The sequence below is a fragment of the Cryptotermes secundus genome, unplaced genomic scaffold (assembly GCF_002891405.2).
Source record: "Cryptotermes secundus unplaced genomic scaffold, Csec_1.0 scaffold543, whole genome shotgun sequence".
In the NCBI taxonomy this organism is placed as follows: Eukaryota; Metazoa; Arthropoda; class Insecta; order Blattodea; family Kalotermitidae; genus Cryptotermes; species Cryptotermes secundus.
Window position 1 is genome coordinate 267,292 of NW_019729900.1, and position 26,945 is coordinate 294,236.

At 45.1% G+C, this 26,945-nt stretch overlaps 1 protein-coding gene across 1 annotated transcript in view; it reads left to right on the forward strand.

The window, feature by feature from the left end:
- Window positions 1–701: 701 nt before the first annotated feature.
- Window positions 702–26,945, forward strand: part of LOC111865758 (UPF0489 protein C5orf22 homolog) — an 814,265-nt gene continuing 788,021 nt past the window's right edge. The window contains exon 1 of the mRNA XM_033751951.1: window positions 702–739. The gene's annotated coding sequence lies outside the window, so the exon portion shown is untranslated. The remainder of the gene's footprint in view (window positions 740–26,945) is intronic.

Consider the following 26,945-nt stretch of genomic DNA (forward strand, 5'->3'; position numbering starts at 1 on the left):
GAAATTCTCAGGAAGCACGTCGCCTGTACACAGAACAAAGTCCACAGAGCAGAATCCCATCCCACGGATTATTCACCAAACTTCGCCAGCGACCGAGGGAGCCCGTGTCCTCTTATATGCAGTGTCACGTGTGTCTATAGACGGGATTTTGAATTGGGTATTGAATTTGTTGTCCACCACACAGCTCGGAACTACAGGAAATTACAGTGCCACCGCTAATCTCTGCAGTTTACAAATCACCACAACACCCGCTAAGTCTTTTGTAGCCTGGTGTGTCTTCACCAGCAGTTCCCTGGTAACGGCTTCTAACGGTGGAGAATCTTCAGCTTCACGCGCTCAAGTCCTTTCTCAATGGCGGTTCCCTTCCAACTGATTCTTTTCTTCACAAACTCCGGTAGAGAACTGACTTGATTGCTCCAGTTGTCTTCCTCATAACTCCTCGCCACGGCCCGCATAGAAAACACCTTTTATTCTCGTATGCGTATCCTTTGCAGCGGGAACGCGTTTACCAAGCCGTTCCCTAGCAGCGACAGTCGGTTCTTGCTTATTAAGAATCTGCTGCCTAGCAACGGGCGTCGTTCCATTGTCTGTTTCGTGGCTGTTGCCTAGAAAGGAATGTTCTTTCAGATCCGTTCACCAGCAACGGCTGTTTCGCTGGCTCCGAAGCAAATATGCCGACAACAGACATCGAGCAGTAAGCATCCCGAACAGCAGAGGAACAAGATAAGCCGAAATCGCAGTAAGATACGTTCAAGTTTGATTGGGATGCGGCAGTGTTGGAGCACGTCCCTGCATGAAACTCCAGGAACCCTTTACTCTGTGGATGATCTTTATGGGGATATTTTTTGTTAGTGTTTCTCCCTTCTAATTGACCATGTACTATCCGCCGACGTACACCATCCCACCCTCCACAGCCCCAGAGCATGCCAGTATATAACACCAGTTTTCGGGTTTGGTGATGATATCAATGGGCCATGTTTACTCGCCTTCCCGTCAGAGCTGAGGTGCTGAGACGGTCTGTTTTGTTTTATGTTTGCTCCCACGACGCACGCGTAACCTACAAGGCCATTCAAGACCACTTGTGACGGTATTTGGCCATGCGTTTGGGTGACAGTTCATTGGCTTCGCCTTGCCATGCTGCTACACCTCACAACATTGTCTCTTATGGCAGACCTGGGGCATATATTGGAGGATAATATTAAAATGGATAGAATGAGTGTTTGAGTAGAGGGTGCTGAGGAGAATATTGGGACCGAAGAGAGATGAAGTGACGGGAGGTTAGAGAAAACTGCATAATGAGGAGCTTCATGACTTGTACTCTTCTCCAAGTATAATTAGAATGATCAAGTCAAGGAGGATGAGATGGACAGGGTATGTAGCACGAATGGGGGAGAAGAGGAATGCATATAGGATATCGATAGCAAAGCCAGAAGGAAAGAGACCATTAGGAAGACAAAGACGTAGGTGGGTGAACAATACTAAAATGGATCTTAGAAATATGGATTGGATCGTTCTGGCTCAGGATAGGGGCTAGTGGAGGGCTCTTGTGAACACGGTGATGAACCTTCGGGTTCCATAAAATGCTGGGAAATTCTTGAGTAGCTGCACAACTGGTGGCTTCTCAAGAAGTCCTCAGCTCCAAGAAGTTGGTTAACATTAAAATGAACATGTCTTAAGGAACCATTAAGGGCGGCCGTGAACTGGATTCATCTGGCTCAGGATATGGACCAGTTGCGGGCTGTTGTGAACACGGTGTATAAATCTTCGGGTCCCATAAACGGGGCAAACTTCTGACTAACGCAGCCAACTGTGAACTTCTAACGGGGTTTCTGTCTTCTGTGATGTAACGTCGTGTAGTCCGTTGAAAGTCAACGTGATGTTACGCAGGAAAATGTCGCCTCCATCTTCACACGGCGAGCAGACGTGTCTGTGCTTGCCACCTGCATTCACGCTGGTTTCTTGCTTGGCTTTTTCTTCAACCCTGAAGATGGAAGCGACATGTCCTTCGAAATGTCGGTTGACTTTCAGCGGGCAAACGACGTTATATGCAAGAAGACAGAACTCTTCATAACCACTGGTGTGAGAACCTCAACTCCTGCCCTCTCAAGAAGGTCGGTGCTCCTTGGAGTTAGTTCATTTGCGACAACGCAGAGTAAATCCTCATAAGCGGAAGAGGAAAGAATTAGTCACTCCGTTTAATAATGTTGCGTCCTCATGAGGAGTGGCGCTTTGTGCAACTGCAGGCGGAACGAAGTGTCGAACAGGACGGGAACTGGGCCATGAAGGTGAGCCCTGTACTGAAGATTTGGAACGAGGTTGTTGTCTGTCGGTTCTTGTTCTGCTGTCGCTGGAGGAGACTGAGAAAACCCTCGGTTACGATAGACGGTACCCCGCCCGGGTTTTGATTCACTTGCCTCACCAACACCTGTCATCGTCAGCACCCGCAGAGAAATCAGTACCAGGAAACTTCCTGCGGCTAAAGGGCGACTGGAGAATAAGGCTGACAACTCACCGTCATCTGTGAGCCGATTGTCTAGAAAATGTGGGAGCCTCACAAACCCATGGGCCTCCACGGTCTGTTACAGGGATAGCTTTGCCTTACTTTTATAATACCCCAAAATATGATGCGAATTTTACATGTCATGACTGTATATTGAAATTAAGTTCCTGTTTCTTCTTGTAAAACTTTCATGGTATATAGATTCAAAGTACTTTTCGACTTCTTATACCATATTTCCCACGGTCGTCCATAGTAGTGTGCGTTCTTTTGAACGGTATCTATCGTGGCCTGTTCAAACAAATGTTTAACCCAGTTTTGTATCAATACATACATTTTATTTGGTAGTGACTGTACATGCGGCTCTTTGCTGAGCTCTTGATCCTCAATTCAGAACTCATCTGGTGGAACCTTCAGCTGCTCTTAGTGTCTCTTCTTTATTTGCCAAAAATTCGCATCCCTTCAGTGTACGTTCCTCGTACAAGTTCCGCTGTACTTGCTGAGTCGTGGTCACGTGTAGGTTGCATGCATCTCCAATTCTAACTCCACTGAGTTAGAAGCCGCCAGTTGCGCAGCTACTCAACAACTTTCCAACATGGAACCCGAAGATTCATTACCGTGTTCACAAAATCCCCTCCACCGGTCTCTACCCCGAGGTAGATCAGTCCAGTCCACACCACCCTATCCTATCTCTCTAAGATAATATTAATATCATTCTCCCACATAATGGTCTTCCCAGTGGTCTCTTTCCTTCTGGCTTTCCAACCAATACCCTATATGCATTCCTCTTCTCCTTCATTCGGCTCACAGATTGCCGTGAGTTTGTCAGGCTTACGCGTTAAACTACCCCTGTAACTGGCACTGGAGGCTCAAACGTTTGTGAGACGTCGAGACTCCCACATTTTCTAGACAGTCGGCTCAAAGATGGCGGTGACGTTGTCAGCATTGCGCGCCGGCCGCCCTTCACCCCCAGGAAGATTCCTGGTACTAATTTCTGTTAGACGCTGAGTCGATCCCAGGGCCATAGTGCGGCTGGAAGGTTTATGTCAATTAAAAAATGCAATGACCTCATCGGGAATCGAACACGCGACCTTACGGCTTATAGCGTAGTGCTTCAACCAACTACGCTACCGCGTGCCCCGAACAGTGTCTACTAATATTCTGTAAAATATAAAGTCAGTCATGTAACGTACCCTCACTCTCTACACCGACCTTTTGTCATTCTGATTCCAAGGTGAGTTTTTTTTTTTTTCATGTTCTCATGAGGTCGTCGGCGTATCGTCTCTGTCTTGCTGTCTCCTTTGTGCTGTATTTCTCGCGTCACTTACTCCTCCACCCTGAAGATGTAGGCGATGTGTCTCTCCAATAAGTCTGTCGACTTCCACCTATCTGTACGGCGTCACATCCCCGAATAAGGAATTCCTCCGTCAGGGATAAAGACTGCTTGACACAGGCGTAACCTTTCTGCACGGAGTCCACCATGTTTTTGTTTCGTGGTGTTTGGTGTGATTAAGTTGGACATCCCTTTCGTAAGGGCTACCCTAATTGAGGGGAGGGGTGGGTGCATCATGGAGCCAAATGGCCGCATTCCAGTAACGGTGGTTTCGCAACAAGTGAAGGTCGCGTTGGCAAGAAGAGCACACGCTTGGCATTCCACAAAGTCGACTGGAACAATAGTGTTGCCACGTCACGTACCGTATTGTCTGTGGATGCTCGCCTGTAATGAGAATTGCAGCAGTAAAAGTAAAGCCATCCCTGTGTGAGACGTCGAGGCTTCCACATTTTTTATACAATCTCCTCACAGATGGCGGTGAGGTCAACTTTAAGCGCCGGCCGTCCTTTACCCCCAGGAGGATTCCTGGTTCTCATTTCTGTTAGAGGATGAGACGATCTCAGAACTATAGTGCGGCTGGTAACTGATAGCAGGTATAGGCTAATAATATTATTAGTCTTTAGTGTAAACTTAACAGTCCAGATGCTAATTACGAAGTTATCACGCGTAAGAAGACCAAAACAAGAAAAAACTTACAAACAAAAGTTAAAATAATTGTAATAATAATAATAATAATAATAATAATAATAATAATAATAATAATAGCATGGATAGCGTAGTCGGTATAGCGACTAGTTACGGACTGGGCGACCGAAGGGTCGGAGTTCGGGTCCCGGTAAGGTCAACAATTTTCTCCACGTTGTCCATACCGTTTCTGGGGTCCACCCAGCCTCCTATCCAATAGGTATCGGGGGCTGTTTCCCCGGGGGTAAAGTGGCCGGGGCATGAAGCTGACCACTAACCTCCAGAAAATGTGGACCTATACATCCACCCCCCTCCACAAGCCTTCATGGCGTAGTGCTTAATTAATTAAGCACATTTTATTGTAATAATAGTACAACGATAATAACATTTATTGATTTGCTTGCTTACTAAACAGCCCTGAAGCCAATTCTGAAGTAAGAGCCGCAATAGCTCAGTCGGTATAGCGTCAGGGTACGGGCTGGACGGCCGTGGTTCGGTTCCTGACAGAGGTAAGAGATTTTTCTTTACTCCAAATCGGTTCTGGGCCCCACCCAGCCTCCTATCCAATGGGTAGCTGGGGCTCTTCCCCGCGGGGGGGGGGGAGATTGAAGCCGCTGGGGTTCAAAGCTGACCACTCACCTTCGACCACTGTCGAGGTCAAGACTGCTTGGAGTTATACCTTCACTCCCCCATACGTCTTAATGTTGTGGTGCTTAATTAATGAAAGCCAAGGACAAATTTACCTTCACATTACGTGCCAGGAGAAAGAAACAAAAGACGTAACACACACACACACACAAAGGCAAAGCAAATCAACTTGTATCGTTATGACAGCAATAAAGTTTCCTTAAGCCCAGTCATGCGAACCGTTACGCGACGAGAAAACGTGTACAAGCTGTACATGTATTCGTACTGAACGTACTTAATAACAGATACGTGTTCACCGAGTGAACTGTGGTACAGGTAACTTTCTGGGCCATGTTCACCTGTTCGAATCTCTGTTCAGCTTATCTGCTAATTTTATGAGACTGTTGTGACAGTTCAGTCTGTCCAAGAGAATGTCGGTATAGTAATCATGAAATAGGCCACGATCCTGTCCATAAAAATGCTTACATTTTCAATCCTCTTCATCATGTGATGTTTGTAGCGTCTGTAGTTGAAACAGCATCGTTCATTGTCCCAAGACTCCTTCATTGTGTTCCCATGTTGACATTGTCGTGTATTAGGGAGTGTGACTATTGACGGCGTTTCGATTGGTGAATGGATTTATTGACCACTTTACCACACGACTCGGAACGTAAAGCGATTACAGCGCCCCCGCTAAACGCCACGATTCACAAATCAACACACATGCGCTAAGCCTTTTCCAGCCTTCGTGGCTTCACCAGCCGTTCCTTGGCAACGGCTCCTAACAATGGAGATCTTTCAGCTTCCCACGCTCAGGTCCTTCCTTCGCCGACTCTTGGCCAGAACTGCCTGCCAGCTATTCCTTCTGCTGAACTGGATTGCCGTATCTTCTCAGGCTTCCTCGCAAAGCCCAACCGCACTCAGCACTAAACACACTAACTGGATTGTTCCAGTTGTCTCCCTTATATGTACTTTGCACGGGCCGAACAGAAAACACCGTTTTTAACAGTAGTCTTATTGTTGTAGACATGTGTTTACAGATCCGTTGCTTAGAAACGGGTTGCGTAACATCGTTGTTACTTTGTTGCGTGCCGTTGCCGAGCAGTGGACGTTTCCTCTGGCCCCACTATTCCGGCCTTCAGGCGTCATATCACAGTACAAAAAGACACCGGACGGAGGAAAAGGGCCTGTTTCGACTGGGTGTACTGGTGCATTTGCAGAATATTTTTCGATGCGTTTAATGTTGAACAGAATTCAGTTCCGTCTTGTTTGATGTAGGTGGAAGTGAACCGGCGTTAGAAGTACGTATCGCCTTCAACCTTTAGGGTGGAAGAGTAAGCCAAGCAAGAAACCAGCATGAAGCGGGCAGCCAGATGGAGCGAAGGGTTCTTCCAAGATCCCGTCATGCCTCTCCCGCCGTTTCGCTTGCTTTCTTCGTCTGTAACCCCCCCCCCCAGATCCTCCAGGGAATAAAGAACATTTTCTTTAATATAATCCCCCGCTTTCAGATTCTTATATAAAATTATTGTTGTTCTGCCTAAATGAACTAGGAATGCGTCATCTGTTTCGTGTAATATCTGTGTACTTGCTTCATGGGGCGAGTTGTCTGAGCGTCGACATGAATAATGGATTTGAGGTTCTCATAGTGGTTGTTAAAGGAAGTGAACATATGTTTCGGAGGAATATTTCGTTTCCATCTTCAGGGTAGATGAAGAATCCAAGCAAAAAATCAGCGGGAAGGAGGTCGCAAGCGTTACTTTCAACGGACTACACGACGTTGCATCCAGGAATGTCATTCTGTGTACACCCAAACATTGTCTCACTCTTATGTGTCTGAGAGCTGTACCCCGATTTGTCGCCTTCGGTGTGTCCGTTATCGTGTTTACTGTAACCCGGTTTTAGGATCGCTGGATCCTGCCTGGCTACGAAACAAACCGCGTCTCGCACGTTTTCCGTTCCCTTCTTCAAGAGAAAGCGTAGAAAAAGGTCAAGATTTTCCAGTGCTTAACTAATTAAGCACTACGCCATGAAGGTGTATAAGGGAGTTGATGTATAGAGTTCGTATAGAGCCACATTTTCCTGATCTCGGAACTACTTGGAGGTGAGTGGTCAGCTTCACACCCCGGTCACTTTACCCCTTTGGAAAGAGAATCCGGTACCTATTGGAGAAGAGGCTGGGTGAGCCCCAGATCCGGTCTGGACGATATGGGGAAGAGAAACTCTGACACTACCGGGACTCGATCTCCGACCCCTGGGTCGCCCAGCCCGTGGGCAGTCGCTATACCGACCACTCTACCCCGGCTCACCTTATAGACTGTGCATAACTTGAATTATACATCAACAGTTTTGGGGGTACAAAGTTGAAGGGAAATTGTATCTGGGGCACTCTAACAGAAAAGTTTGAATACCGATGTTCCAGATCCCCCACCCCACCCCTGGAGAAAGATGAATTTAGTTGGTAAATGCTAGTAAGGACTCTCAAGGTAGAATTTCGTTTCTGGCTTTCTTATTACATGGGGCAGGCGACGAGCCTCACATATTGCTGTGACACTCGCCTGAAAGGTTTCCTCTCCGCTTGACTAAATAAAACCTATTTCAAGCCACTGCTTCACAGGAACTCTGTATTTTGCTGAAACCAAAGAAAGCAATTTCTATCTTGCGCTATGATTTCTCTCATCTTTTCAACCAGTTACCGAGAAGCAGTTTATGTTGCCATGGTTACGGAGCCGAGCTTCTGACACACGCAGCCTTGTTGTCTTCCCTTCAAGGGCTCCAAACGACCGTAGTTTTTTGGAACTCTGTTAACGAGCTCTGTCCATCTTTTCTTCCACGTCTGACAAGTGCGGGCATGAGTGGAGATAACTCACTCGGTTTAGCGATGGGCTGGACAGACGGCGTTCGATTCCCGGTACAGGTAAGAGATATTTCTCTTATCCACAGAGTCCAGACCGGCCATGGGGTTAACCCAGTCTCCTATCCAATGGATACTGGGAGCGTAAAGGGGGCACGGGGTAGCGTAGTTGGTTGAGGCACTATGCTACAAAACATAAGGTTCCCGGTTCGAGTCCCGATGAGGTGGATTTTTTCACTTTACCTAATCCTTCCAGCCGCACTATGGCCCTGAGGCCGACTCGGCGTCTAACAGAAATGAGTACCAGAAATCTTCCTGGAGTGTAAAGGGCGGCCGGAGCGTAGGGTTGCAACCTGACTGCCATCTGTGAACAGATTGTCTAGAAAATGTGGGAGCCTCGTCGTCTCACAACCCTATGGGCCTTCACGTCCTGTTACAGGGATAGCTTTACCTTTTTACCGGGGTGTAAAGTAGCTGGGGCATGAAGCTGACCGCTTACCTGCATCTAGTGCCACGGTCAAGAATGGTGGAGCTATACCTCCCCTCCACCATATGTCTTCACGGCGTCGTGATTAAACACAAGGACAACTGTACGTTTTTTTATCCGTTATAATTATTCAGGGCGATAATGTTTATATGTACCAAGGATATTACACGTGATTTTTATTTAATTTTGTTAGCTTCTCCAAATAAAGGGTCCATTTTCCGCTTGTTAGTACGACATGTGTTACCGTGTTCCACATTTGGTGGACCCGTCTCAAATTGTTTGACTTACTACAACTTGTATAAAAAGAAATTGTTGATGTTCTTGTTTCGATTTCTATCTGTCGTCAATTACTGCTATTTCTACATACGTGATCGGAATAATTGGTTCCTGACATGCGCAGAGATGCTTGTTTCCGAAGCGTAATTAAAATTATAGGCACTGAATCAATTATCTCTGTTGTTATTGGATCTTTTTAGTGGGGCGTGAGTTTGAAGCATCGCCCCCAGTTGCAGGTGAGAGTACAGGTGACGAGGGGAGGGGGTGGTTATCCTGCACTGTCTCACCAATCTATCTGTTTTGATACGGTCTTTCTGAAAGAACTACGTGAGATATTCTATATTTTTATGTGGGGCCCTGACATAATATTACTTCGATTTCGCCCTGGGGATAGAAAAGGCCGACTGATTGCATGCCACGCAGGACAGCTGTCTCAGGGTCTTAACTCTGTATTATAGGTTGATTCGAAAAGAAATGACCCCTGTGTTGTGTGCCCTGAATTTGTAGTTAAGATACACTGAAGTTACCTTACGCTTAGTGCCTGTAATTTTCCCATATAAGTGTCTAAATAAATGACACTTCCGTAATGTAAAAGATTATCAGCTCCTTCCCGTGTGATTCCTTAAGCTGCACTAACCGGTTGTTCCTTGTACGGGAAGCGCAGTGCGTTTTCTGTGAAGTAGAAACTGAAATTCTAATTATTATTTTCAGGAATTTGGGCTTCAAATGTTTGACAGAAACCCTTTGTACGTGCACTTTTGGCTTCGGTTATAAATTTAAAGGCAGATTATTCACGGGCATATTACTGAGCAACACGCCATGTCCTCACACGAGTTGCACCGAGATAGAGCTATTTCACTGTTCACTGTACAGACGAGCAACAAGCCATGTCCTCACACGAGTTGCACCGAGATAGAGCTATTTCACTGTTCAGTACACTGTACACTGTACCGACGAGCAACACGCCATGTCCTCACACGAGTTGCACCGAGATAGAGGTATTTCATTTTACAGTACACTGTACACTGTACAGACGAGCAACACGCCATGTCCTCACACGAGTTGCACCGAGATACAGCTATTTCACTGTTCAGCACACTGTACACTGTACAGACGAGCAACATGTCATGTCCTCACACGAGTTGCAAAGTGCATTGATGTTGACGGTGGAATTTTGACAATGTACGTGTACTAGGTAAACTGTACCAACTCTGTCACTTGAACAATAAATACCGGTATTAAAAACAGTACGTAATGTCTCTTTCTTATCAACAGTTTTGGAACTGTACAGTGAAATAGCGGAGTTCTATACTTATTTTCATTTACCCGTCAAGACTGCTAAGAATTTCTTCACCAATACTGTTGACAAAATTACTTCTTAGGCATGAAATTGCTTTAATGAAGCAACGTGTAGGATAAATTACAGTTATTATGCAACCCGTTTCCAAGAAACGGAATCGGTAAACACGCATCTAAAACAATAGAATTATTGTTGGAAATAGTGTTTTCTATTCGGTCCGAGCAAATTCGTTGTAAAAAAAAAGAATTAAAGCAATCAGTTAAGTTCAGAGTTGAAAGTCCGAGTAGTTAGATGTAAGAGTGGGTCTGTGAAAAGATGGCTCTAGGTATGCTGTAGTTACAATAAGACTTTTATCATTACTGTGTTAAAATCCGTTGCCATGATAGGACTAGTGAAGAGTGAGAAGACTTGGCGTGTGTTAGTGATTTGTAAAGTGTGTAGATCAGTGTTGTAATTACTTGTAGTTCCGAGCTGTGTCAATAAATCCAATAGCCAATCCAAACCCCTAAATCGTGACAATATGAAACACTGCTTTGTTCATAATTACCTTAAAATAAAGGACGTCAGGATTGAAACTGGGAATAAGAGAAGTGGTTACCGACCTTGCTAGCGGCTACTCTGTTTTGGCCCTGTCTGTACCAATGTCCTCTCATCCCGTGGCTGGAGGCGTGTGCTTAATGTGATGACGTGATTCTCGGTCCGCGCCATTTCCCTGCTGACATAGAAACTGAAACTCGAAACTTCCACATCCGCCTAACAGCAGTTTCCGTTGCATAACCTTTGGCACCTGAGGCCGACGCGCGCTCCTGGCATTGTCTTCCCTTCCTTAAGCTTCACACGTACTTTCTGTGGCATATTTTCCTCATTTTGAAAAAAAAAGTGATTTGGGAGCCTTAGATCCCAGGATTAACATTACCACAAACACATTATTGCCCTACAATACCATTTCCTCCTATCTGATGTCTCATGGAAGTCTTGGGGCCACAAGCCTTTCGCTTATACAGTTCAGTGTAGGCAAATGAGATGGCTAGGGAGGATACGTAAAGCCGTTACCGCTTGATGGACTAGGTACCTGATCTCTATCTAGTGTTCCTGTACATGTTACACGTGCCTTAAACTGAGCAACATCCAGGTCTGGAAACTTAGGAGCTAATACACTTACGTGTTCTTCGTCCCTTCCAGCAGTAGAGTTATTCGTTCGTCTGTTGCTGTGCTTTTTAACGGTTCGCTGCCGTTAAATTTATACTGCGTGTATTGAAAGCCTAGCAAACGAGTTCTGGCCCTTCCAACAGTAGAGTTACTGCGTTCATCCGTTACCTGTGAGATGTGTTTACCGAGCTGTTGTCTAGACATGTTATAGCATTTCACAAGTGTTACGCTCAGTGTCACTTACAGTTTCATCCATTTGCACCCTTTCACAACGTTTTCAACGTTAAAAATTTAGAAGTCCCAGTCAACTTTTGAATGCCTGAACCGATTTTTTATGAAATTTGGTATGTATATTGTCACGTGTATGAGTGACTAATAGACGGGGTTTGAATTGGATATTTCATTTATTGACCACGTACAGGTCGTACTACAAATAACTACAAGTATAGCACTAATGCTGTTTCCACATTGTTCAGTTCAGTGTTACAAGAATGTTCTCGTTCTCTTTAGGTCTCCGCTAGCCGTTTCCTGGTAACGCGTTTTAACACAGGTACTATAACAGTCTCCCTGACTTACTCCAAATATTACGGCAAGTCTTCTCTTCAGAGCCGGGCTTTCAATTGAGCATTGAACTGCTGATAAGTCAAAGTCAAAGTCACATTGCGACTGATGGTCAGTCAGTCTATCAGTCTTGGTGTCTAGCCCCATCTGGGCCTTATGACCAGATATTTATTACTGTTTGAAAGTTACAGCCTTGTTATTGTGGGGCGTCCTCTTTCACAAGAGGACGGGTCTGTCGTTTGTCAGCCATTGTCTGCAATAGTAAGTGCTTTGTCATAATGTAAAAGATGTTTACATTTTACATGTTAAAAATGTGTATATATTATGTACAGGACCTCTGTCAGTCCAGGCTCAATACAGCAGATTAAGCCCTATTTCTGGTAGCTTCAGCTACAACGGCAGTCTAGTTACTTGAACGGTCGTATGCTTGACCGCCGCCAAGTTTAAGCCTCTTATACCTTCTGTGTCGGGCTTCTCCTTGTCCAATACTGCGAGCGTTTTCGTTATCATGATTTTGTATGACTTCCGCTTGTTGCCTGCAAAATTTTGTTATATAATCATATAAGTACGGAATCTGCTGACAACTGACTTGTCTTGGATATAACTTTTCGGCACGGACCACATAGAATCCATGTTTCTATTGTTACGACCCAAATGTTGCATTATTCATTTCCGTGGGATCGTGTTTACCGAACCGTTAGCTCGAAATGGCTGTGTTATATCCGTCCATCTCGTGATCGTTGCATAGCAACGGCTGTTTCTTCGGCTCCACATTTCCTGCCTTGACAAGTATACCACAGTATCATGGCACCATCTCAACGCCGTACTTCATAAATCCCTCCCATGAGCCTGTGCGTTTATATGTGTATCCCCTGTCCTTGCTAGGCAACAGTTCGGTGAAACTTTACCGCAGCAACTAATACACATGCAGCAATCGAATAATTGTTGAATGCGTCGTATTCTATGCAGTCCGTGTCATATAAAAGGAAAATAAGCGATTTATTCTTCCCAGAACTTGTTGCTGAACTTAATATTTGATCAGCTACTTGAATGATTGTCAAGGTTCCTGTCAAAACGGCCAATACTTCCTTTTATTAGCAAGGCAGTATATTGACGGGATACTATTCGGGATTCTGACACAACTGTCACTGTATCACCGTCTTCTGTTATGTGACGCCATGTAATTTGGTAGATTGGTACAGCACGGCCTCGCATTCTAGAAGATATTAATATTAACATTAAAGTCATTATTGACGGGAATGGTGGGCTGGGCTAGCTCAGTCGGTATAGCGAAAAGCTACTTTCTGGACCGGCGAGGAATTGGTTTCGATTCCCAATAAGGGACAAGGGACCATATCTCCAGCCCCACTCAGCGCAACGCGGTCTCTCTCTGTGGGAGAAGGTACTAGGGACCTAAAGCTGACCACTCAACACTGTCTAGTGTCGAGGTTAAGAATGTATGGAGCTACACCTCCACTCCGATAAAATGACCGGACCAACCCAAGCTCATGTTTGAAGACCATGTCTTGATGCCCGAGTCCGTCCGGCGACACAGTGGGAAGCTGATTTGTCCATCGTGTTCGTTTTCTTCTTTATGTAAGAACCTGCTCCTTTCGTGGTTTTTCGCAGTAACTCCAAAATGTCAGTATAATAATTAGGTTAAACTGATAGCGGAATTACGATACGGCTTCTGCTGGTAGACAGAATTACATTGTGGCCATGAAGCCAGGGCCATAGTGCGGCTGGGAGGATTAGGTAAAGTGGAAAATCCAATTACCTCATCGGGAATCGAACCCGCGACCTTCCGTCTTGTAGTATAGTACCCCCACAAGTTAATGTGTCGTTTGTTAGATAGGAATTATGGCTTCTCTGTAGCCCTTACTTCAGATGTTTCAATATTATTTATATTCCCAGTGTTTAATCGTCGCGTTGTGGGATGTGAGTGATGCATGAAATGTAGAAACGAGTAAGTCGTTCAGTTACCTTTAAAATCTGGTAACCATGGAGATTGTTTCGTCTCCGTGCACCTATGTGATTTCTTTAGAAACGGACCCACGCCGTATCGGCTGTCTGACTGGCACATGCGCACTGCGTTGGAATGTGTGTACCATGTCGAAGGGAATACGGGAATTACTGACGTCTCCACATAGAGTGACATGAATCTGCTTGCTTACCTACTTACTCATGGAGCTGAGCCCTTCTGGAGGAGCCGCCAATTCTGCAGCTACTCAAGAATTCCCCAGCATTTTATGGAACCCGAAGGTTCATTGCCGTGTTCACAAGAGCCCTTCAGCGGTCACTATCTTTAGCCAGATCTCTCCAATCCAAATCATCCCATCCTATCTCTCTAAGATCCATTCTAATATTGTCCACCCACCTACGCCTTGGTCTTCCCTGTGGTCTCTTTCCTTCTGGCTTTCCCAGCTAACATTAAAATTCTTTCTGTTTCGCTGGTAAGGAGAAAACGGAGTTGTGTTTCTCTGCGTCATGTCGTGAAGTGTAAGTACTGTTTTCAGTTTTGATTATTCCTTTAATTACAGCAAAATATCCACCTTTAAACAGAAATAAAAGGGAAGGTTATGACATATTTGTCTCCATTCTGCCTCATGAAGGAACTGCATCGTGCAACAAAGGACACCCCAACTTGGCTAGTTTTCAGAGGCGTGTTATCTTCCGTAATTATAACTACTTTATATTTCATTTCATCGTCAGAGTAGACCATGCACCCATCTGAATGCCTCTTTGGGTAAGGAACACATTTCTTCAGCAGGAAGAATTCAGCTTGCAACAGAAGCAATACTGTTAGCAGCAGGAAGAATACAGTTGGCAACAAGAAAAATTCAGTTCACAGGGGGGAGAATACAATTCGGAACAGGAGTAACACAATTAACAACAGGAAGAATATAGTTGGCAACAGGAGACATTCAGTTCACAGTGGGGAGAATACAATTGGGAACAGGAGTTACACAATTAGCAACTGGAAGAATATAGTTAGCAACAGGAGACATTCAGTTCACAGTGGGGAGAATACAATTGGGAACAGGGGTAACACAATTAGCAACTGGAAGAATATAGTTAGCAACAGGAGACATTCAGTTCACAGTGGGGAGAATACAATTGGGAACAGGGGTAACACAATTAGCAACTGGAAGAATATAGTTAGCAACAGGAGAAGTTACTTGTCGCGCGTTATACGAGTACACCCAACACGTGACAATATTATAAAAACGAAAGTTATGGCGTAAGATAAGGTTAAAAACTCTTCATGTGATATTCCATACCATCAAGTCAGTTGTTGCAATTTTGTTATATTCCCGCGGACATAATGGTATATTCAGACTTGCTTGGAGGCCCGTGGTAAGATGTAGTATAGTTCTGACGTTAATTGTTTTGCCGGTGCCTCATCTTACAATGCATTTGTCCGTTCTGTAGGGAATATAAACTGCAACTCACTTCTCCATGTCTGGGGCCCACCCACCCTCCAATCCAATGGGTACCGGGGGCTCTTTCCCCGGGGGTAAAGCGGTCGGGGCGTGAAGCTGACCACTCACCTCAAGCTAGTACCGCGATCAAGAAAACGTGGATCTATACATCCACTCCCCCATACGCTTTCATGGCATAGTGCTTAATTAGTTAAGCAGAGGGAAAACTTTTCCGGTCTAGAAAACCGAAATGAACGGCCGTGGGGATTTGTTGCGCTGACCACGCGACACCCTCTATCCGCTAAAGTTGGTACTAACTTCGTCAACAAACGGCGGTAGCTCGGTCGGTATAGTTCGCTTGCGGACTAAAGTCACTGAGTTTGAGGGACAACTTTACCTTTTACCTTTACTGTAGACATACGTGTTCGGTTTCTCCGCCCTGTATGACTCCCAGAGCTTCATCACCGTGTTCACAAAAGCCTAAACCTTTCCCAATCCTGAGCTAGATGAATCCCGCCGACAACCTCTGCACAACACATACAAACATTGCTGCGCAACAGTTCATATTCACCTTTTCATAAATTTTTCAAATTACTCTCGAATATTTATATGGCGTATATGATTGACCTGTTGACCTGATAACACTGCTTACGTGGCGTCTGTTGACTTCCGCTGTTTCCTCTCGGACTCGCGCTTTTCTTGTTAGTTAGTTTTGCCCTCCGTCCCTCACCCCTGGCAGTGCCCATGCTCGCCACTTTCTTCCTCTCTCTATTCAAAGCATCCTTACTTTCTTTTCCAAGTTTGTTTCACCTCATTCGTCTTCTTTTCAGCGTCCTCTCGCTATTTACTTCCACCCAAGCAGCCCTCCTACTGCGAACACAACCCTTTGAGCACATTTCCCGCTGTCACAGCGCTACCCCAGTGTAACTCAGACTGAGAATACCAGACAGTTTCAGAAGGTTCTGGCACCGACTGCATAGAAAACGACGCGTTCAACGATTCTCTGTGTTCCTTGCCGCAGGAACACTTTTACCGAGCCGTTGCGTAGCAACATGCTGCATGGCCGGAGTTCCACAACGTCTACGACCGGCTCTGGGGCCCACCCAGTCTCATTTACAAAGAGTACCGGGGTTAAAGCGGCCGGGACGTGAAGATGACCTCTCACCTCCAATTAGTGCCGAGGTCAAGAATACGTGGATCTCTATATCGACTCCCACATACGCCTTCATTGCGTAGTGCTTAATTAGTTAATCACAGGGGCAATTTTTATATACCTTTTTATGTATTGTGGGGACGAGATATGAACGCTTGGGTATTGAGTTCCATCTATGTCTTTTTCTTTAGACCTAGACCAGCCTGCTTATCGGTGTCTGTCAAGAGCTTGTGTGTTTTCTTATAGTAGTAACAATGGTTTAGTGTTCTAGGAATGTCTCATTATTTCTTTTGTGGAATCAAGGATCAGCAACTTGACGGAAAGATTAGAAAATAGGAATGTTTTTTCCTTAGCCGTGTTCTTGATGGAGAGCCACTGCAAGCTTTCGTGGTATTAACTTCCTCTTCTTCGCCCCCCCCCCCGGCATTCCTTTTCAGTTTTGTAACTTATCGAGTGATGTGTCGAGACCAACGTTTAATGCTGTCTCCCACGAATTGCACGCACAAATAGTCAATCTTAAACGCAGGAATATTGTCAACACTCACAGAATAGACACTATATTATTTACCACTGTAAGAGGCCGTGAAGGTCCATAGGGTTGTGAGGCGTCGAGGCTACCCACATTTTCTACACAGTCGGTTCACAGATGGCGGTGATGTTGTTAGCCTTACGCACCGGCAGGCCGCCCTTTACAACCAGGAATATTCCTGGTACTCATTTCTGCTAGAATCTGAGTTGAACCCAGGGCAAACGATGCTGGAAAGATTAGGTCCAACGAAAAATCCAATACTCTCATCGGGAACGGGACCCGTGATCTTCGAGCTTGTAGCATAGTGCCTCAACCAACTACGCTACCGCGTCCCCCCGAATAGACACGATATACTGTAACATATGGGCCATCATGTTCGGCCTCCGTATGAATAAATGCGTTTAAATGCATGAAGATAGTCGATTTATTGGCCTTTTCTTACGAATCTTTCGGCAGCTGCACTGTTTAGCGTGGGATTGAGGGTTGAGAGGTGAGCAATGAGTTGGAAAGCGTTTATATAACCGTGAGCTAACTGACGTACTACTCAAGAATTGTCTGGAGCAACTGAGGAAGAACAACGAAAAATCTCTGTCAGGATTACATTTTGCGAATACGAATCCAGAGCTTTACCATCAAGCTAACCGGCTCGGTGTGAAGAGTGGGTTGTCACACCGTGTAGTCTTGCAAGAGGTTACCGACGTTTCGGGGAAATACGCTTCAGTTCAATCCTGAATGAGGAGTTCCAGTGTGTACTCTTCGCCAGACACTGAAGAGACCCGCGGAGATGAGGCGTGCTGTTGACGTTTCAGGCGTACCAGTAGCGAGAAACGAATATAACGCTGTAGTCGGAAAGTGAGACGACTGAGAAGAACTAAACATCGATGGAACCATATTAAAGTGGGACTTAGAAACAGGATTTGACGATGTGGACAGGGATGATGTAGTAGCTTATGACACAGTCACCCAGCGGGTATTCGGTGGGCACTTGATTCGAATCTCGGGTACGACGCTAATTACCCTCCCAAGCCTTCTGTGTTTTCAAACCTACAGACAGATGCCTGCATTGCGTCACGACCGTTTCCTTACAAATCCTTTCTGTTCATCATTCGTCATCTTGGCACTCAACACTGTATATACAAAGTGTCCCCCGAGGAAAGGTCAGTATTCTGGAAGGTCATAGTATCGACCATTCTAAGCAGTGTATATGTACATGTGTCCCATTCCGAACGGTTTCCGAGCAGCTATTTCACTGTACAGTTCCAAAACTGTTGATAAGAAAGAGATATTACGTAGTGTTACTAATACCGGTATTTATTCTTCAAGTGACAAAGTTGGTACAGTTTACCTAGTGTAATACATTTCCGAAAATTCCACCGTCAACATCAGTGCACTTTGCAACTCGTGTGAGGACATGGCGTGTTGCTCGTCTGTACAGTGTACAGTGTACTGTACAGTGAAATAGCTCTATCTCGGTGCTACTTGTGTGAGGACATGGCGTGTTGCTCGTCTGTACAGTGTACAGTGTACTGTACAGTGAAATAGCTCTATCTCGGTGCAACTCGTGTGAGGACATGGCGTGTTGCTGTCTGTACAGTGTACAGTGTCCTGAACAGTGAAATAGCTCTATCTCGGTGCAACTCGTGTGAGGACATGGTGTGCTGCTCGTCTGTAGAGGCTACTATGTACTGCACAGTGAAATAGCTCTATCTCGGTGCAACTCGTATGAGGACATGGCGTGTTGCTGTCTGTACAGTGTACAGTGTCCTGAACAGTGAAATAGCTCTATCTCGGTGCAACTCGTGTGAGGACATGGCGTGTTGCTGTTTGTACAGTGTACAGTGTCCCGAACAGTGAAATAGCTCTATCTCGTTACAACTCGTGTGAGGACATGGCGTGTTGCTGTCTGTACAGTGTACAGTGTCCCGAACAGTGAAATAGCTCTATCTCGTTACAACTCGTGTGAGGACATGGCGTGTTGCTGTCTGCACAGTGAAATAGCTCTATCTCGGAAACCGTTCGGAATAGGACACATATACATATATATATACATATAGTATTTCTGCTTAGAATGACTGAGAATATTGACATTTCCTCATGGGACACTCATAAAGTCTGAGATGGTGCGTTCGTCGTGAAATTTTGTTTGCCGGTAACGAACTTTTGCCAGTTGCCAGTTGAGCGACTGTTAGCTTCTCCAGAATATCTCTTATCCGTGGAATTAATTGTGCTTGTAAGATCCTCAGATCACATTCTGCGCCAAGTATAACTTTCCTTGTACACAATTCCGAGCAACATCCAAACCAGTGAACAAGCCTAATTCTTGGAGCCACTCCGCTAATGGATCATGCTCAGGCTTGGGAGCATTCACGTGACAGCTCTATATCAGTATCCCAGTTGGAGGCAGGAACCTCTGTCACTGGCTGTTCAAAAACAGAATTCCCCATCCACTTCACTTGGATAGTAACAGTAAGGACTTTGCCCGATATTGCGCCGGAATTAGTCCACTTTCTCTCGTTCTGTCTTTGTATTATCCTTGCTTTGCGAACCATGTTCAGAAAAGTCTCTCACTTGTAACATGTCCTCAAATATTCAGAACAATTTGACCTCAGTAATCACCGCCTCTGTGGTCTAGTGGTCAGAGTTCCTGGCTACAGATCCAGAGGTCCCGGGTTGGATTCCCGGCGCTACCAGATTTTTCTGAGAAGTAGTGGGTCTGAAACGGGGTCCACTCAGCCTCGTGAGGACAATTGGAGAGTCACTTAAATTGAAAAATAGCGGCTCCGATCTAGAAAACCGAAATTAACTGCCGTGGAAATTCGTTGCACTGACCACGCGATACCCTCTATCCGCAAAAGTTGATTCTAACTTAGCCGACAAGCGGTGGTCGCTCAGTCAGTATAGTTCGCTTGTGGACTAAAGCCACGGAGTTTGTTTTGTTTGTTGTTTGTGACCTCGCTAATTGCAGGAGTGAACCCTTGTCCAAATGCATGGAAATGCTACTGAAAATGTCTTCAGGGAAACAATGCAGATTTATTTTGAAACTTAGATTGCATATTATAAAATAAATTTACTTGTTGTAAAATGTCAAAGTTTTGACACCAGCCTTAAGAACATTTCGGGTAGCGACAATGCGATCATCAGTGTCTCAAGGTCCCCCCCCCCCAAAAAAAAAGGAAGAATCCGGATTAGTGAGGTATCGCCGTATTCTTGTACTCTCAGATTTGTTTCTGTAATGTTGGTAATATTTAATTCCTTTCCAATACTTTCACTTTTTCCTTTATGTCAGGACGCACGTATCCCCTAGTGCCTGTCTCAGAAGGAAATTAATTTCAGCCACTTTCGTATCTCTTCTGTATTTTCCTTTGCAATTGCACACAATTGCACACAATTGCACAATACTTGTCCGTATGCTGTGCAGCCTTTTAATGTTCTCTTATTGTTCCATTCCCTTAAATTATATCAATTTATTTTCTATATCTAGAGTCGGTATAGCTACAGGCTGCGGGCAGGATACCGGGTTTCGACTCCCGACAGGGGAAATTATTTTTTTTTCCTTCTCCACAGGGTCCAGACCTGCTCTGTGGCCAACCCAGCATCCTAGTAAATGTAAAGTTGTCCCTGTACTTAAGTAATTAAGCATTACGCCATGAAAGCGTATGGGGGAGTGGATGTATAGCCCTACATTTTCTTGACTTCGGCATTGGTTGGATGTGAGTGGTCAGCTTCACGCCCCGGCCGCTTTACCCCAGGGGGAAGAGCCCCCGGTACCCATTGGAATACGAGGTTGGGTGAACCCCAGAGCCGTTTGGAACGACTTGGAGAAGAGAAAATTCTTGACCCTACCGGGACTCGAACTCCGAGACCTCGGTCGTCCAGCCCGTAGCCAGTCGCTACCCCGGCTCTCACCCAACTGCATGCAGCCTGAGATATATTGAAGTCGTTATGAAATGAAACATAAGAAGGTTTGGGATGACGTCAGGATTTTGTAAATTGAAAGTTATAGCGGGTATAGGAAATACAGGGAACCGACCAATCCTCCTTAACAGCAATGAAGTTAGCAACTTACAAGTAAGGTCGATATGATCTGACAGGTTTTTCAGGTGTATCTACATGATTTTAGTTCCGTGGTTTAGTTTCTTCTTCCATAGATGGCACCAGCGTCAAGTGCATATTGTAAAATATGAAAGTCTTGTGTTGTTCGCTCTGCATTGTTTTTTCTTCCGGATTTGATTGTTGATTTGAATCAATGAATTTATTTTACACTCCCTTTTCCTTCATAGTTAAGTCCTTTATTTCCACATTTTTATTGGGAATTTTCGTGTTAGCTCTCATTGACGCAACCTGGTCTCAAGACCAGTAACACTGATACAGGTTTTCCATTGACTGAGGTTAGGTCTTTCTAACGCACCGAGCGACGTGGATGCCTTTAACTCTACCTATTGAGAACGGAAATAAAGCCAGTTTCTGTAATGTTCTGTTGTTTAGGATACCAGTAAAAGGTAAAGCCAAAGCTATCCCTTTAACAAGCCGTGGAGGCCCATAGGGTTGTGAGACATCTGCGCCCCCACGTTTTCTTGACAATCGGCTCTCAATGGCGGTAAAGTTGTCATCCTTACGCGCCGGCCTCCCTTTACCCCCCAGGAAGATTCCTGGTACTCATTTCTGTTAGAGGCTGAGTCGATCCCAGGGCCATAGCGCGGCTGGAAGTATTGGGTCAATTGAAAAATCTGATGACCTAATTGTTAATCGAACCATTGACCTTCCGGCTTATGTCATAATGCTTCAATTACGCTACCGCTTGCCCCCAGATCGCAACTGGCTTTTTTCTAATTGCTTCAAGTATTTATTTTCTTATCGTGAATATTCCAGGTAAGCGAATTGTCTGTCTGCCGCCAAGTGTTTGGTAAGCCTTGCACATGTACAGAAAACCCACTGGATTCGAGGCCATTGTAGTGGTCATCTCATTAAGTTCTTCGCGGTTTTACTCAGCTCTCTTAATGCAATGACTGCATAGTTCATTGAGAATATATCTTACGCCCCCGACCCTGTGCTTGACTATTCATAATCACGATCTCACATTCGATACTGAATGATACATGTAGTTGATATACATAGAAAGGTAAAGTCCCTATGCACCATTCCATGAAGACATGGGAGGGAGTGGAGGAATTGCTCCACCATTCTTGATCTTGCCGCTAGATGGAGGTGAGTGGTTAGCTTCACACCTCGAGAGCTTTACCCCCCCACCCCCACCCGGAGAAAGAGTCCCCTATACCCATTGTATAGGAGGATGGGTGGGCCCTAGGGTCGGTCTGGACACTGTGGAGAAGAAAAAATCGGCGTCCACAAATCGAACCCCGGCCGTCTATCCCGTAGTCTAAAAATTAAAAATTCGCTTAGTGAGGGGTGGAGTCCAACTGGGTCCACTCGACACGGCGGCCACTGATTGGTCTATTGTAGCCTGCTCCGTGTGATCATGACGATGGAGAATTTGGTGGAATGAAGATTGGCAGGGGAAACCGAAGTACACGGAGAAAACCGGCCCCAGGGCCACTTTGTCCAACACAGATCCCACTTGACCAGACCCGAAATCGAACCCAGGCCGCCGCGGTGGGAAGCCAGCGTCTAACCACTTGAGCTATGGCGCGGCCACATCCTATAGTCTATCTCTATACATATATAGAGAGAAATTAGTTGATATAGCATTGTAAAATAACATTTGAGTTAATATATTGTGGCATGTAGATCCGCTGCTAGGCATCGACTGCTAAATAAGCACCTGTACAGTGGCCATTACTAAGCTGCGGCCAGTAAAAAGCAGAGGAACAGTGTTTCCTTTTCGGTCCGTACCGAGATTATATAAGCGGGACAATTTAGGAGTGAGAGAACTGCTACAATTCAGTCGTTGTGAGCTGTTGCTGTGAGAAGCTGGCAACTGAGGGACAGAGATAGTTCGGGAACCCAGAAGTAGGGGATCGTTAGCATTTTCAAGCCGCTACCAAGCAACGGCTATGGAAGACGTTATTGTGGACACTGGTGTATGTGTAATGGTGAAATGTAAAGTGTAGTCACACGCTATATCGAAGTGTCCGATATATCCGATCATTATTCCAAAACCCCGTCTATAGTCACACACCATCGCATGAAAATACGATATATATTGTTATTTATATAAGAAGGACAAAATCGTCACTGGGAACACTACATAGAACTTACTCACAAGTCTGCGTTTAATGTTTCGGTGCGGAAATCCACGGTCATGCACGGAATTCGGGAGGACCCGGGTTCGAATTTAACTCTGACATTTCTTGTTTTCCTTAGTTATGACAGGCTAATCCCGGGATACTGAGCTTCATTTCGAAATACGCCATCGTCACTTCCTTCCTAATCCCTTCGAATTCACAACCCCTTCCCATTTCATTCGACACTGGGTGGCCTCTGCAGTTCGTTCGTCTTCATAATATGCTGCTGTCCTACTCTCGTGGTTGAGTAATTCGCATTCTACTTCTTATTCGAAAGGTCCCGAGTTAGGTTCTCGTCCCTGAGGTCGGTTCTATAGGTTTCTCCATTAAGAAGGTGCACAGTTATTCAGTTTAGAACCCGTAACCCAGCAACCGTTCACAATGTCGTTGTATTAACTGACACCTTACAAGGAACGCGGTTTCGTAGTTGCCTGAGACACTATGGTACAAGCCGAAAGGTCACGGCTTCAATTCTCGATGTAGTCATTAAATTTTTCAATTTACCTAACCTTCCAGCCCCACTGTGGCCCTGGGGTCGACTCAGCCTCTAACAGAAATGAGTACCAAGATTCTTCCTAGGGGTAAAGGGCGGTCTGCCGGCCGGCGCGTAAGGCTGACATCACCGCCATCCGTGAGCCAATTGTCTAGAAAATGTGGGAGCCTCGACGTCCCACAACCCAATGGGCCTCCATGGCCTGTTACAGGGATAGCTTTACTTTACAAGCAACTGCTTTATTATGTCAGTCATTGACTTCCCACTCACCCGGTGGTACGGGTACCGGGTCCGAAGTCCTCGTCTGTACTAGGCATTTGATATTTTAGGAGGGAGGGCGTATGGCAACGTCGCTCACATTCCTCGCTGCGCCTCCTGCAGCTTGAGAGCCCAAAGGGTTGAGGCGTGGGGATACGTTTCTTAGGGCTGCTTTGTGCGAGGCGGGAATAATAAGGATGAAGGGGTTGACCAAGATAATAAGAAGGGGAGAGGGTAATAATAATAATAATAATAATAATAAGAAGAAGAAGAAGAAGAAGAAGGGATGATGGAGATGCTGGAATGTACGTAGGACACACATGGCATGTGGAAAGCATTGAAAGGGAAAGTGCACATCTGTACGGCGCAAGTTTCGGTGGGCGCAAGGTCATTGCTGGGAGTAGACTACGCGATATGTACATTCAGTTGCATCATTCGATCCATTACTGTGCTCCCAGTAGACAGACCCTGAACCATATGCTATTTCTTCTAAGATCCATTTTAATATTATCGTACCATCTCTACCAAGATTTTGCAAATTGTCAGTCACGTACAGGATATCCGATTAAGGTGTTATATGTGTGAGGTACGCAATCCCCCATCTCATTCCTGAGGAGGTACGAATTATGATGCCGCTGAGTGTAAAAAAATATTTTCCCTTCCATGGGCTTGGAATCAACAAGACCTCAAAGTTTGTGACGATATATTAATACGATTATTGTGTTTCTGGACATTGTCCATCGTCATGTTTTATTTAAAAGGTTTCGGAGACTGGTTCCTGTCTCTCCGTCTTCAGGTGGAACCTACTTATTTGGGCCCAATCGATGGAACTAGTCCCTATCTCCGGACCTGCACAAAGTCAAAGTCACGTTGCGACTGACGGTCAGTATGTCTTGATGTCGAGCCCGTGTTGGGTTCTTGGCCGGTTTGACCTGTTTGACATTTACTGTCCTGTCCATGAGAGGCGCCCTTTCTGACGAGACGACGGGGCTGTCGTTAGAGTCACAGACGGCAGTCGTAAGTCAGTTGTCAATATGTACAATATATTTACATTTGACATGTTACTAAATGTATATACAAGGCCTCTGTCAGTCCATGCTCAGTACAGCAGATCATGCCCTATCATTAGTAGCTTCCGCTACAACGGCAGTCTTAAGTCTCACCAGAACCGAGTCGAGTCAAGTATTACGATCGACAGTCAGTCGGCCAGTCTATCTTGGAATAAAGCACCCACCTGGGGCTTATGACCTGAGTTTTATTATTGTCAGACAGTAGCGGATTTCTTGATTTGGGGCGCTCTCTCTGATGAGAGGACGAGTTTGTCTTTTACACATTCTGTTGGTCCTCGCCAGCGCAGTCATTCTCGGGTCCGATTCCCTTGGGACTTCACACACCAGCACTAACAAAAGATACGATGTATAAACCTAGTACAGCGTAAATCATCTGCGAGAGTTAAGATAGACACTAAAGAACTGCACACACATGAGGCCTAGCACCTACGTTCATGCACTGTTTCCCGTCTATTGATTTTAAAATCAGAGTACTATCAGAATAGAAGTCATAACTAGAGAGGCAAATTCTCTGTACGATACCAAAATACGTGTAAGAACACATTTTTCCCCACTCAATCTGCACTGGACGGAGTTGTAGTTTTTTAGTTCCGCTGTGAAAACTGGAGTCCAGATGGGTGAGATATCCAAGCTGGGTTTGAAAATTGTAAAAATTATGATTTATGCTGGTTACATTGTAAATAAATGCAATAATTTAACAGCAAACACGTAAATTCAAACCAGATACCAACAGCTCGATATATAGGCGTATTCCATTACAGGCCATATTCTGTCTTCTTTATGAACAGAAGTCGGAAGTGACGTCAGTATCGAAGGATATGTCTCTCTACTAAAGCATCAGATCGGCATTTGTTCTCTGGTACGACCACGAGTGAATATTTCGTTGGAAAGAGTTCCCCACATTCGAGTCGAAATTTCTTTGCATCTTCATTAAATCAACTGACTCTTTTGACTTGGTGCCGCGGCTCTGTACAACGCAGCTGAAATATTTCACCTCAATTTCTTTTTGAGAAACAATTGCCGCAGCAAATTAGCTTACTAAAATCTTGTTCGCTTTACTATGGAAGGACGTTCAGTGAGCATACAAGTGTTTTCATTTAGTGAGCCGCTGTAAATTGAGGTAACACATTTACCTCCCACTTTGCTTTGCGTTATAAATTAACAGAAATCTATCTATCTATCTATCTATCTATCTATCTATCTATTCATCCGTCCGTCCATCCCTCAATCAAACTATGGCTCTAGAGTCCTTTGTTGGCATTTGGCCTCTTTTTCAGTTTCTTGATTTTACACAGTCAGTAGGACTCCTTAAACGGGGATCAGCCCTCCACTAGTCCCTCTTCTGAGCTTGATCAACCCAGTCCATACCACTCCATACTATCCATTGTAATATTATTCTCTCACCTACGTCTTTGCCTTCATAGTAGTCTCTTTCCTTCTGGCTTTTCCACCAATATTCTACATGCATTCCTCTTCTCCACATTCCTGCTACATGCCCCCCCTATCACATCCTCCTTGACTTTATCATTCTAATTATGCTTGACAAAGAGTACAAGTTAAGTTATGAAGCTCCTCATTATGTAGTTTTCTCCAACCTCCTGTTACTGCATCTCTCTTCGGTCCAAATATTCTCAACACCCTGTTCTCAAACACCTTTAGTCTTTGTTCCTCCCTTAATGCCAGAGACAAAGTCTCACACCCTTACGGAACCACAGGCGGACTGTGTAAACAAGGATTGCGGAAGTGATCTCTGCCTCGAGTGGTATTCGAACACTGGACGCTCGTGGTCTAGAACCTCATTCATCTGACCACACGGCGGCTTCCTATTGCTGTAAATGCAAACTGCTCCATTCCTAGAGTACGGAAGTCATTTTATATGATTATAAATTGTATTTTTGTTAAAGAAAAGCACATCCCCGGTGGCTGTACTTCCAGACGGAAGGACGACTGAGAAGTTTTTGAAGGTCTGGCCGAAGGACCTGTGGTAGAAATACTGTAGGCATCTTGTACTAG